General features: G+C 38.3%; 1 pseudogene; it reads right to left on the minus strand.

Moving 5' to 3' along the window:
* Positions 1-8380: 8380 nt before the first annotated feature.
* On the minus strand, positions 8381-12659 carry LOC122278507 (annotated as a pseudogene).
* Between the last annotated feature and the right edge of the window lie 956 nt (positions 12660-13615).

A 13615-nucleotide genomic window follows, 5' to 3' on the forward strand; every position in this document is an offset into this window, starting at 1 on the left:
TTATCAGGCAAAGTTAGTCTTACTTCGACCCTTGACCTTCTAAGCTAAGTGCCTTGCACTTTCCTCTAGTGGTGGATGGGCAAAGATAGTTCCAAGATAGGAATGCGTCGACCCTCACTTCTAGTTCGCACACCTAGGCATGTGCAACATAGAAATCGCCTAAAGATAAAAGCATAACATATGAACAAAAAGTGCATCCAACTTCAGAATCACTTCACTAGTTCTGTAAAACCACTCAAATTTTGGTTAATCAGTAGTTCCCTAAGTTTGCTTTGACAAATAAGCTAGCCTTAAGGAACTGCGGGTATCCACTCGGGGTAAAAGTTATAAACCTAGATTAACAAACAACATATTAGAGCAAGAAAGGGGGAAATCAAATTCAAAATAGGCACATCATGAGTTCAATTCAGGGATAAAATGATTACAAAATATTACATTTAAAGAAAAAGAGAGAAATAAGAAATTTGTCTTCAGGGATGTGGCAATGAAGCAGGAAAGGCATCGAGTATCACGGTTCCTTAACATATGATGCTTCAATCTCTTCAGACCATACAGAAAGCCTTGGGCCCAGAGCCCATGTCTCATCATGGTCACCCCTAGACTTTGCAAGCTAGGGAGAAAGGTGAACAATCTCCTCCTAGGAAATGGTCAACTCAACCTTTAGTTGAGTGGCTTTATTCTTGTAGTTGATAGAGTTTTGCCTGTGAAATTCCATCATCTTGCTAAGCTTGAGGAATTTCTCATTATGCTCTATTAGGTCCTTGTTGGTAGCTACAAACCGAGCTTCCAACTCGGCCAATTGATTGCGAGTAATGTCAAGAGTTATGGATAGCTCCCGACGAGAGTTCATGAAGTCAAATAATTGGTTAGCATAATCTAAAGCCTGCTTGTTGACCCCTTCCAACTCCTTTTTTAAATGTTAAAGCTAGCCCTAACCTTTGTTTCGCTCTATCTCCAAAAGGCTGAATTCGAAGTGTTTCCTTGTCACCTGTTCCTGGGATTGTTGAAGTTTGTGGCATAAGTTAGCCACTTCATCCAACATGTGGGAAAGAGTAGCCCAATATGAGTATGAGGTCCCCATAACATCCCTCTTGCCCAAAAATCATAAATAACTTAGTGGTCTCTCCAATGTAAGCACAATGGGCGCGAACCTCATCCTTTGAGTAAAGTTGGTGGCGCATGATCCACCCAGCGAGATCATTGACTCCCTAGAACACGAAGAAAGTTAGTAACAATATGGGCCAAAGAGATGTGATGACATAGATGAAAATAGAAAAGGCTTATTGGATATAGGTATGCCTTGAAAATATCCTTAATGTCCCGAATCGACTCCTATATCCAACTTCGGGGATGTGGAGTAGGTTTTGGGGGGCGTGACCTAGAAGGGAGAGAACCTGAAGGGTCAGGTAGTTCCAAGAAGTGAAGAATCCTATCAGTAAGAGAAGGTCTGAGATCATTCAACTGAACCTGGCGTTGGGATGGAGAGGTCAGGGGCGACAAAGGCACGAAGGCAGCACTTGTTGTCTCACCACCCTAGAGGAACCTCCACGGTAGAAAGGAGAGCTCTAGAAGGCGGGGGGAAACATGGTTTGGACCCCCCTAAGAAGCCTTTGTGCTTAAAGGATGAACATTAGGAGGTGCAATGGTAATTGAGACCTGAGTCTTGTCATGCTCAGTGCCAGAAGGGTTGTCTTGAGACGAACCTTGAAGATCAAGTGGGAGATCAAAAGCCTCCCCACCTGCTAAAGTGGGCACAACATATGAAGAAGAAGTATTGCGATCTTCCTAATGAGGTATCTCCTCACCAACATTGTGCAATTAGACTACGTCGTTAGAGACCAAATACATTTCCTCTAAGGCCTCAAAAGGGGTGTCTAGAAGATGGTTTATAGAGCCTTCCTGAGTAGGTTTCATAAAGGTGGGGTGTAGCTCCATGCCTATATCCCTCTCCTCTCCTTTAAGAGGCCTGGAACCTCGACCACGCATCTAGAAGAGTTCTAGACTGTGCCAGTTGGCTCTTGATTGCTGAACTCAGAAGGTTCAGTCTCCAGGATTAATGCTGAGTCAGTCTTGACCTTCTTCATGACCTCCTCCAAGTGGTCTTTGGGAGTTGAAGATGGGCGGGTAGGCTCGTTGCTCTTGGGAGGCGACGAAGCCTACAACCAAATACTGTCTGATGGTATTAAACCACTACACTCAAGGATTGACAAGGACTGCCCAAGAAAGGGAGTAGTAGCATCACTAGGACTTGAATCACTAAAAGATTGGTCCTCGTGATGGATCGAGTCGTCTACACAGGGCTTCCCCTTCTGCTCCATTGGGATCCCTCCTTTGCCCATGAGAACTAGGTGGATCGTTCAAAAAGTAGCGCCTAATAGCACTATAGCAAAAAGGCATCACCAGAAATCAATTGATATTCTCCTGGTAATGATGGCATCAGTTGAGATCGCCTCTCAGTTTTGGTCCCCCCATGGGTAAAAAACCATGCTCCATAGCACCCGAATAGGAATCTCTCGGTGATGGGCTTCTCCCTTTCTAAACTCCCAATTAGAGCTTGATACAAAGAAAGAACTGTTTTTGCCGGTCTTTAACAAGGGAGTTGTGGGGTTCAATGTCTTAAGAGAATGAACTGTTTTTACCAGTCTTTGCCCTTTGGGAAGGAACTTGAGAATGAAAGGAACATGAACCACGAACCTCAAGAGCTAAAATAGGAGGTGTTGCATCTAGCCATGAGGAGCGAAGAAAAGATAGGGAGCAGAAGGAAGAAGAAAAGCAAGAAATAGGATTTGGACGAAAGGATGAGGGTGAGGATGTAATACTCGGCTAAGGGCCCAAGCCCAGCATAGTGCAAAGCCCTTGGGGATAGGTTTGAAACCCCTTACTTATTTCAGATGATGTCGTTTAAGTGAGTAACTTCCCTTCAATTTTTTTTTTCTTCTCATTTTCGAGATTTTTCCCCCATTTCCGCCTTAATGATCTCTTTTCCCTCACTTTCACATTTCAGCGGTTACCTCATCTCTTGTTATTTTTTTTTTTCCCTTGAGTTAACTTCCTCTTGTTTTATTTCACCTGTAGAAGACTATCAACTCCTCTCTGATGAAATTTTGGAAATTTTTGCTTCTCCATGCCGTGCAACCCCCATTACTTCCAAGCTTTTGTAGATTATTTCTTTTCCTCTCTCTGGTAAGTCTCTCTCTTTCTTTTTTTTCCCTCCCTCTCTCTTTGAATTTCAAAATCTATTATTTTCTCTTGGTGTTCATCTTGTCACTAGAAAATTTTAGTATTCGACTTTAAGCATATTTACTTTTTTTTTTTAACTTATTATTTTTTTTATCCTTGCTATTTTTGCTTAGCCATATGATATCCTCTTTGTTGGAATTTTTTCTCATTGCCATCAATATCCCAGACTAGCTAGTGAACCAAGGTAAGCCCCCGTTACTCTCTTCTTTTCTTTTGTTCATTGCTTAGTAAAAGGAGGATTTTTATGTGATATTTTTTTAAGTTTAGTTATCTTAATTATTTTTGTTAAAGTGTGGTGTTTTGGGTTGATGTGCGGTGAATGGAGTTGATTGGTGGCTGCTCAGAGTGGTTTATTGATTGTGTGTGTGATGTGTGTTTGAGGTGGTTGTATTGGATTTGTTATGAGTGGCATAGATGCCTGGGATTGAAGTGTTGGATGATTAAAAATATATGGTGGTTGTGTGGAACTTTTATATTGAAGGTTGGAGTTGACATGGTTCTTTGAGTTAGGTTTTAGATGTAGGAGTAACCGTTGTTGGTTCGGAGATATATTTATTGTTGATTTGGTGTTGGTAAGAGGTAGCTGTTTGGGTTGAGTTTGACTGTTGGGAGGAAATTTTAGTGGCTGTATTGGGATTTAAATGCTAATGGTTTAAGAAGGGGACTGTTCGGGTTTAATTTTATGAGAGATATTGAGTTAAAAAATGGCTGTTTTGGATTATTACTCAATAAATAGTAGCTTATTGGACTGGTTTATTAAATGTTTGGTATATGTTTTTGTTTAGGTAGTGTTACTACTAGGGTTTCAACTCAAGTTGTAGATATTACACGAAATTAGGTAAGTGGGGTTCCTATACTAGCTTTGCACAAAAGAAAGAAAATGAGGTTGACTTTGAAAATTTGCATATTTGTTTTTTGAAAAGAAATCTGAAAACGACTTCAGATGTTTGTTTTGCATATGCATAAATCCTATATATGAGAAAATATTTTTTGTCATGACTGGTGTATACATGAGCTAATTTTGTGCATTTTGTTTTCTAGAGTGAGAAAAGAGCAAATACGAGATCTTTGCAAAATGTTGCTTTTATTCAATAATGATGTTCTAATTTATGAGATCTAAAAGTTTTGCTGTGAATAAATGAAGATGTTTTTATTCTGATGTCATACATGTGAAATAATATGAAGCTACTCAGTATTCTATTCTGATATGATGTGTTCTCTAAAAAACTTTGGCCTGAGTTTTGATTTTGCAACTGAATATGATCTATTTCCGACGATATGTTTGTCCTTTTTCTGTTAAGGCCTAGCCACGAGTATAATGGTGGTTTATAACCCTACCATGGGGGTGAAACATGGAATACGGCCCAACCAAGGGTATAATGGTGGTTTATAACCCTATCACGGGGGTGAAACATAGTATACGGCCCAGCCACGGGTATAATGGTGGTTTATAACCCTACCACAAGAGTTAAACATGATATTTGTCCCAATGTGATGCTATGAGATGATATGAATGTGGTATTTTAGATTAATTATGCCAAAGGATTTCACTTTTTTGGAAAAAGTTTATTTACTAAAAAGATCCGCTCTGATGTTTTGTAACAAGATATGTTTCTGCATTCTGAAAGAAAATGTTTTGTCCTACATTCTGAACGTTATAAATGCTCATGTTTACATATTAGTATAGTCTTTTTACTTATTAAGTTGTTGATAACTCACCCCTTTATTTCTATAATATTTTTCAGTTAATTTTGATGATGCAGTAGAGGAGTAATAGAGAATGTGGTAGGAATAGTTGAGGGTAGTGGTTGAATACCTTAGAGTATGAGCGTTGTTGGAAGATTTATTTATTAAGTAATTTGATTTTAGTATGTTCAAATGATTATGAAGACTTATGTATTATCTCAGTTCTTTATGTTAATAAAGACATGTGGAGTAGTTGATTTATTGTATTTTGGATTTTGGTATTGAGGAGTCGATGAATTGATATATGTAGTTAACTATATTAGAGGAATTTTATGTTTGGTTTTGGAGTCTATGCAAATATATTTTTGGGATATGAAAGACATGTTAGAAATTTGTTGAAGTGCTTATCAGGTTATAAGAGCTAACTCTCCGATCCTCCGGGATCGAGGCGTTATAGAAGATGATTAGGGCCTAAGAAAGAAACGAAAACGATGGGAAACTAAAGCCAGCGAAGGGACAAACTTAAATAGGAACACCCAAAAGATCATACATCTTCAGCCGCAGCTTGACAAGTGTCACAAGAATAGATACCGAATGGACGAATCCCCTAATTCACACTACATGAAATAATGTGGGATTGAACTGACCCACACCATCTTGAACATGGAGAGATGTACCGATGTGAAATTGAAGAGATTGGACCCTGACATAATTAAAAATTCTTGCCACACTCGTGTGACAGGAATTTGTGAGGTAACTGGAGGGGTGAATGGGCTCTCGCCGATACTCCTAGAAGCCTTTAAATTAAAAGACTTCAGCCCATAGTTAGAAATTAAAAAGGCCAAAGCATGAGAAAGGGTCCTTGGGCCCATCCTGAAAAGAAGCCCGAAAGGCTCTTTGAGGGACAATCTTACCTCGAAAAAGTAGATGCATCACATATCAAGACCGATGTGGAAAATCAGGATGACGTATGAATAGACATGCCCTTGTCCGGATAATCCGCGGGAAGCCATACCACATTAAATAACCATTCCCAAGGTCCATGTGGTAGGTATGTCATTTATTGGGACGATAGTAAGAGATTGGCAGCATTAAATGATTCGATATGGGATCATAAGTAGGATAATCCGGCAAGAAATCTTATCCTTGACAGGATCCTAGAAAGAGGCCACACATTACCACTTGCCTCGGTCGAACACAACCCAAGACACTAGCGGAGACAACCGAATTTAATGCACATGCATGGCACCCCTAAATGGAGGACAAATGCCCTCGGCACGGATGAAAAGAGACCGTACCTTGAGAGGAAGATATGAAGCCTAGGCATAGGTAAAACTAGAATAGAGACTCAAATGCTTTTCCCTTCTAAGCTCCCTGTAAATTGTACTAACGTTATCATCGGAGATACCCCGAGGACTCTCAACCCCACCCAACTCTTCATGCCACGGACGTGTAGCCGACATTACAAAAAAGGTCCCTAACAAGAAGTGTTACATAAACAAAGGTATTAATAAAATAAACCCAAATAATGACATGACTTCATGTGATCTGTTAGATCAACTTTACAATCTTAAGTTTATAATCTAATGTATTACATCAAGTCATGTTATTTCGTGAGTTTACTTTTGTAAAATCCTTTTGTCTTTAAAATATTTCTTTTAATTAAATAGGTTAGACCGCTTCATCATACCCGAGAAACAAATTGTGTCAAATGTTATTTCAAACAAACAAATCGCTCAAAGAGAGTGGCATTAGGCACAAACAGCTGTTTTCCAAGAAACAACCTCTTAAACACAGTGATTTTGACACAATGGACTCTTTCTTCCCCCATCAATGCCATCATCATCATCATCTCGCCCTCATAATCTCATCAAAATTTTATAGATAATCTTTTAATCATTCTGACTCATGAAAAAGAGTACATATTTAAGCCTAGTAAAATTTAATAGAATGTAGACATGCCCTTAGGTCTCCCCTGCTATGTGGCTCTTCTTTGTAAATTTAAACTACGTAAGGTGAGACAGAGGGTCAGTCTATTGCCTTTGTTTTCTCCTCGTGACAGTGACCCACTCCACATCATTGAAGGCATTTTTTCCTGATCAAGACAAATATTAAATATCGTTGAGTGTTGAAATAATGGTTCTTAAAGCAATTTGACATGTACTAGGTCTTGAATTCAAATCTGAATATGCATTCAATTTTCTTAGAGCATTTTCATCCTGTTATCTAAAGCACTATATCCCTTATAATTTGGGGTTTATTTTAGAGTTTTGATCAAAATGCACCCCACATCCGGATCCCTATTTTAGGAAAAAGGTTTATAAACAGTAAGTTTCCATATTTGGAGACTCACTATTCATTTCCTAAATCATTTTTATCAATATTTTATTCTAATATATAAAATAAATAATTTTTCAATCATCTACACTTTCTCTCGTACTCATATTTACTATAGTTTTAAATAATAATTTTAAAAATAATTTAATTAATTACAAAAATATAAAAAAATTAATTTTAAAAATATTATCATATTCACAAAAAAATAATTTAATTTTTTGTTTAAAATATTCACTAGAGTAATAGTTCAAAAAATAAGAAAAAATATTGAATAGTTAAATTTGTAAATAGAAATGAAAGAAAAAAGTAATAAAAAAAGAATAGAAAAATATTATTTAATAGAATAAAGATAGAGATGGAGAATGAGATGTATGATGTTTTTAAAAAATGAATAAAATTTAAAAAAAAATTTAAAAAATAATAATTTTGAATTAAATTATAGAAACGAAGATAATGAATTGCTCTTATATTATTAGTATTGACACTCTCTACGAGGAAGTGCTCATGCGCCGTTTCAAAACTGAAAACTGACGTGATTAGGGAGGAGACTTTCAAGGTGGGATGCGTGGTCATCAATGATGGCTGGATGCCAACAGATTTGACAATCAATCATTGGAAACTAGAAGGACAAGTCACAAGTGCGTGAGGAATGGAGAAAAAAAGGAGATAAGTGAACGCGGGAGAAAGGGGAAAAAGGTCGGCCGGCATGGTTACTGTTGAAGCTTGATTGCGGCATGCCCTTTTACAGGGGAGCTGGGCGAGAGAGAGGCAGTAAGTGGTTTTGGATGTATGGATTTGTGGATAAGATTTTAGACTTGATCTTTAAATTTTAAATATCTTGTTTAGATCATATATTAAAATTAAACAAGATATTTAAAATTTGAGCTAGATTTACACTAAAACCAAACAAATCATTGTTGATATAAAATCCAAATTCAAATCCCTATCGATAATTCAATGTCCAGTTGTTTTAAAAAAGAATGAGATTTATTATTAAAAAATTAATTTTTTTTTCATATAGATCCATATTTACTAATTTTTTTTAAAGAGATTGTACGGCACTTGAACACTCCACGACTGCAAATATCATTTCTGTATTATAAAAATTGGACATTTATAACCAAATTAGTTGTTTTGATATAATGATAAATGAAATTATCAAAGTTCCACAGCAAATCACTTGGAATCACAAAACAAACTAGGCAAGATACCCCTAATAACACAGGTTATAAACCATGAAAGACCATGCAGATCATCTTTGCTGGAACATCACAACTATGCATGAGATATAATCATAGTTCTTTCTGCAAAAAGCCTCTTCGATAAACTTCTCTGATGCTTTTTGAGCATCATTCAACTCTCCGATGCAATCAAAAGCTTCCTGGTTTGACATCACCTACAACAAACATGTATTAGTCTCTTTTGACATCAAACGCTATACCCTCCAACTTCAATGCATTATGGTTGATGGTATGTTATCTATTCGATTAGTATATGATGTGCTGCCAATGAAAACAGGGTAGTGGATGATGGTTTCAAATTCGCAAAAAGATACTCATTTTGACTGTTTTGAAGTTTTTAGCAGTCATTTCCAGCTTTTGACAAAGGCCTGTTTTGAAAAGGCCTGGAAAATAAAAGCTTTAGGTTCCCTGTTAAAATGAAGAATTTATGATAGTTTTGAATTAATCAACATGAAAATCGAATGGTATTGATATTGATGGGGGATTGGATGGTGAAAGGGAGGAGACAAATTACTTGGTTAGCATTTCAGATAAGCAACTTTAACTATGTTCGGTTTTTCCAAAAACAAACTTGAGTGTTAAAGATGATGCTTTATTTAATTTTGTTCATGCTAAAGTTTTTCGAAGACTTGAAAGCTATGTTGAAAATAAGAAGCATGATGTTGTGTAGTTAAACTCGTACAAATAAAAATTTTATGGCAATATGATTATAGTATAATTTCTGGAAAAATTCTCGTGCAAACAATAATTTTTTTACACACATGTAACTTCAAGACTAGAAATGGTAATTGGAGGGTGCAATGCATCAACTTGTGTAACTCGGGTGAAAGATACCTTCCAATCAGCACAGCTAAAAGTGCTTATCTAGAAACTTTTTTAAGTGCAAACCTAGATCTTACCTTCCAAAGGCCATCACTTGCCAAAATAATGGATTCAATATCCTTATCAATCTTCCCAACCTTTACATCTGGTTCTGAAGTGACGTGCTCCTTCAGTTTCCCATCTCCAAAGGCCCTGGTCATTGACAGTTGTTCGTCCACACAGGAAACATTCCCTACAATTATCTTGGAATATTAAACTCAAAAAGAAAAACCTTTGCAAACAAACTGAGAATTAACAATGATTTTTACATTCACGCATGCAGGTTGGAAACATGATGGGTGATATTTTGTCGTGAAACCTCTCATCCTGGATATAAGAAATACTTGCAAGCAATTTAAGTGAAATAGATTCTATGCATTGAGATGCTTAAAAAAGTCAGATGTATGGCTGAAGCTAAGAATCTAAAGCCAGTCCAAATTCAAGCGGCAGATAACACACCAGCTCAAGCAGATCAGAACAAAGGAGATGATAACAATGACATGTGATGACAGAACCTTTGGATGTATCTGCTAAAGCTTTTGAAACCAATTTTATTGCAAATACAATCCCAGCTCCCAAAGAATTTGCAAAACCACCTGCATCCAAAAATATGTCTATCTCAGCTTTCCTATCATCTACCATCTCTTCTAGCTTCGCTACCTCTTCCATGTCTCCTGCCCTTGCTCCTACTCTCCCCCCAGCTCAAACCTCATAACTTCAGTTATTTCTATGCATGGTGCGTGTATGACAAATAGAAGATAATGTCGGACAAAGCAAGATTGTAATGTTAGTTTTACTTTGGTGACACTGGATTTAAATTTGTATATGATTCATATAATTGAAGTGGTCCTGAACTGTTGTCAAAAAGACCATAGATAAGAATCTTTACAGACTTAAAGACTCATTTCAATTATTTGTAAATATAAATGATCCAAATAATCAAATTATTGTGCTTATAAAAAAAAATTATCCAAATAATTGTATTTTAAACAGACATTCACTGTAGTTCTGAATAATTCAAACAGAGTGGAGTCAACTTTGGTGAAGCGTGGCTGCCCCATTTTGAATGAAGTCCAATGTTTGACCCAGACTCCTGAGGATAAGCCTTCATTCTGAACACATCCAAAGCCTGAATTCATGATGCAAATGGACCTTTTGACTGAAGGAAAAAAGAAAAAAAAAAGAAAAAAAAATACCATATACGATATGCAGCATCAATCAATGGAAAAACAATATGTTTAAGGTCTAATCCAGATGACTAATCCTAACTTAAATATGCTATAGTTTAACAGAACACATACACCCAAAAGGTTTTGAAATCTCACAACAATATCGTCAAAATAATATACATGTTTTTCAACTGCACATTTAAATCTACCAACACTGTAACTTAGATTACTACAAGTACCTGGCTTTTCAGAAACAAATCCACCTCTGCTCTCAACAAGCTCTTTCTCCTTCTTTGGCTCATGATCTATCGTAATTTGTTTTACTACACCATTTCTGCATAAAATTGCACGAATCATCCACATTAGCTACAATCAGGGTCTCTCTATCAATTAGTATTGCTGTAACAGCTGTCGAGCCTCCTCGTGAACAAACTCTCTCCAGAATTTCATCATCTATAACTTCATATGCAGTCTTCATCGAGTGTTTAGGGTTTGTCCAGAAATTAGGCTATTCATAACATTATTAACACAATCAAAATTTCCTCTAAAACGTGTCCTCTCTACAGAGAGATGAAATAGACAAAGTCAAAATTTAAGGTCCATACCTCACTTAGGATCTTATCAAATAAATTGCATATAGTCCTAATTCACGGCCATTGACCTCTCTTGTTTTGCCATGATATAATCTTCCATTTGGTGGTCCATTTTTCCTTTGATCAAATAGAATCCTTGACTGAGATGTCGATGTATAGGATTCCCATCATCATCGTCTTTGGTGTCTTCTATAGAAGTACCATGTCCAGCTTCGAGTTCCTCCTCATTGTCATAGTCTGCATTATCTATGGACCTACCATGTCCAGCTTCGAATTCCTCCTCATTGTCATCATCTGCATCATCTATGGACCCGCAATGTCCACCTTCCTCCTTCAATCATATGCCACAGTTAGATAACTACTTAGACGTATATTCTATTGAATGGGAAAATTAACATGCAATGCCTGGGAAAGTTTAAAAAAGAGCAATATATGGTGTGCTTTTTATCAAAGCCTCCCAAGATCATGGAGATAAACATTCACCCCATTATTTGGCCAAGGAAACATGCATCTAAAATATTATATAGCTTAAATGTTCACTCTTGTTCTGCTTCTAACATGTTTGTGTTGCAGGTGGAGACAAAAACAGTGAACAGTGCACCGAAAAACACCAAATGCACCGTTGCACCGTTTGCTCCTTTGTACTATTAGGCACCTCCCCAACTCCCCCTTGAATCATGCAGCAAATTGCTGCATCGTACTGATATGCTCTCCTATAAATAGGAGAGCTTAAGTGAGCATCAGATAGAGCGCAGCAGAGAAGTGTAGAGAAGAAAGAAGAGAGTGTGTGCTGCGTGTGTGCAGACAGTGTAGAGAGTGGGTGAGAGAGAGTTTTCTGTAAAAATAGTTTTATAGTGAAATTACAGCAGCTGTGGACGTAGGCAATTGCCGAACCACGTTAAATTTCGTCCCTCCTTTATTTAGAATCGTCTCTGAGTCAGAACAGCTCCCAACAACTGGTATCAGAGCACTGGTTCGAGCTGTCCGAAAATTCAAGTTGTTCAAAATCAATTTTGGACAACTCCACGGTGTTCCTCGCGTTGAGACGAATCCGTTGCCGCAAACGGAATCGAAAACGGAGGTCGGACGAGGCTACACGCACCCCTAGGAGATCGGCGCGTGCATCTGCTGCAACTCACGCGCCACACGCGCTCTGGAGGTTGAAGACGCGTGAACCACACGCGCTCACGCGCCCCCACGCGCGCTAGAGGTTGAAGACGCGTGAACCACACGCGCTCACGCGCCCCCCACGCGCCCTAGAGAGGTTCGGCGCGTGTGTCACATGCGCCTCACTCTCCCCCACGTGCACAGCACTGTACGCGCGTGTACTACACGCGCCCACGCGTTGCCCACGCGCACTGTGTAGCGCGTGTATCTCACGCGCCTGACAGATCAGAACCGTCATTTTTTCAGATCTGTTTTTGGCTAGATCTAAGCCATTCGGAGTCCGATTTCGACGATCAAATAGTGTTTTCCAACTATTTGGATCATTCTGGACTCATCCGTACGGTCGAAATTTTGAGATTCGCCATTAGTACATTAGATCTGAACCATCTACGTGTTACAGATCATTTTTTGGGCTAGATCACGCTAGTTGGAGTTCCATCGCGACGATCAAATAGTGCTGACAAACTATTTGGATCATTCCGGACTCGTTTCCAGCTAATTTGAGTGTTTCGGACGCAACGGTGATCTTTGTTTGTTTGAATTTGAACTCATTTGTAAAGTTATGGCTGGAGAAGAAGCTAAAGGTGTTGGTATCGAGAAATTTGACGGTACAGACTTTGCCTATTGGAGAATGCAAATAGAGGATTATCTCTATGGGAAGAAACTACATCTTCCACTCCTAGGAAGAAAGCCAGATGACATGAGCAATGAAGATTGGAGTTTTCTTGACAGACAAGTGTTGGGAGTCATTCGACTAACACTGTCAAGATCAGTTGCACACAATGTGGGAAAGGAGAAGACCACGGCGGATTTGATGAAAGCTCTATCGGACATGTACGAGCAGCCAACAGCCAATAATAAAGTGCATTTGATGTACAAGCTATTCTACTTGAGAATGGCAGAAGGAACTCCAGTTATTCAGCATCTGAATGAGTTCAACACCATCATCAATCAATTAGCTTCAGTAGGGATTGAATTTGATGATGAAGTACGTGCACTGATTGCTCTAGCTCAATTGCCAAAGAGCTGGGAGGCCATGAGAACAGCTGTCAGCAATTCTTATGGCAAAACAAAGATGAAGTATCAAGATATCGGGGACCATATTCTTAGCGAGGAAGTTCGCAGAAGAGATACAGGAGAAGCATCAACTTCCAGTTCTGCCTTAAACCTCGAGACGAGAGGTAGAGGAGCTAATAGAAGTTCAAATCGGGGCAGATCGAAGTCCCGAAGAGGCAGAAGTAAATCTAGGTCCGGAAAACAAGTACAGTGCTGGAATTGTGGCAAGATTGGCCACTTCAAAAATAATTGCAAGGAAGCAAAG

This window comes from Carya illinoinensis, chromosome 10 (genome assembly GCF_018687715.1).
Source record: "Carya illinoinensis cultivar Pawnee chromosome 10, C.illinoinensisPawnee_v1, whole genome shotgun sequence".
In the NCBI taxonomy this organism is placed as follows: Eukaryota; Viridiplantae; Streptophyta; class Magnoliopsida; order Fagales; family Juglandaceae; genus Carya; species Carya illinoinensis.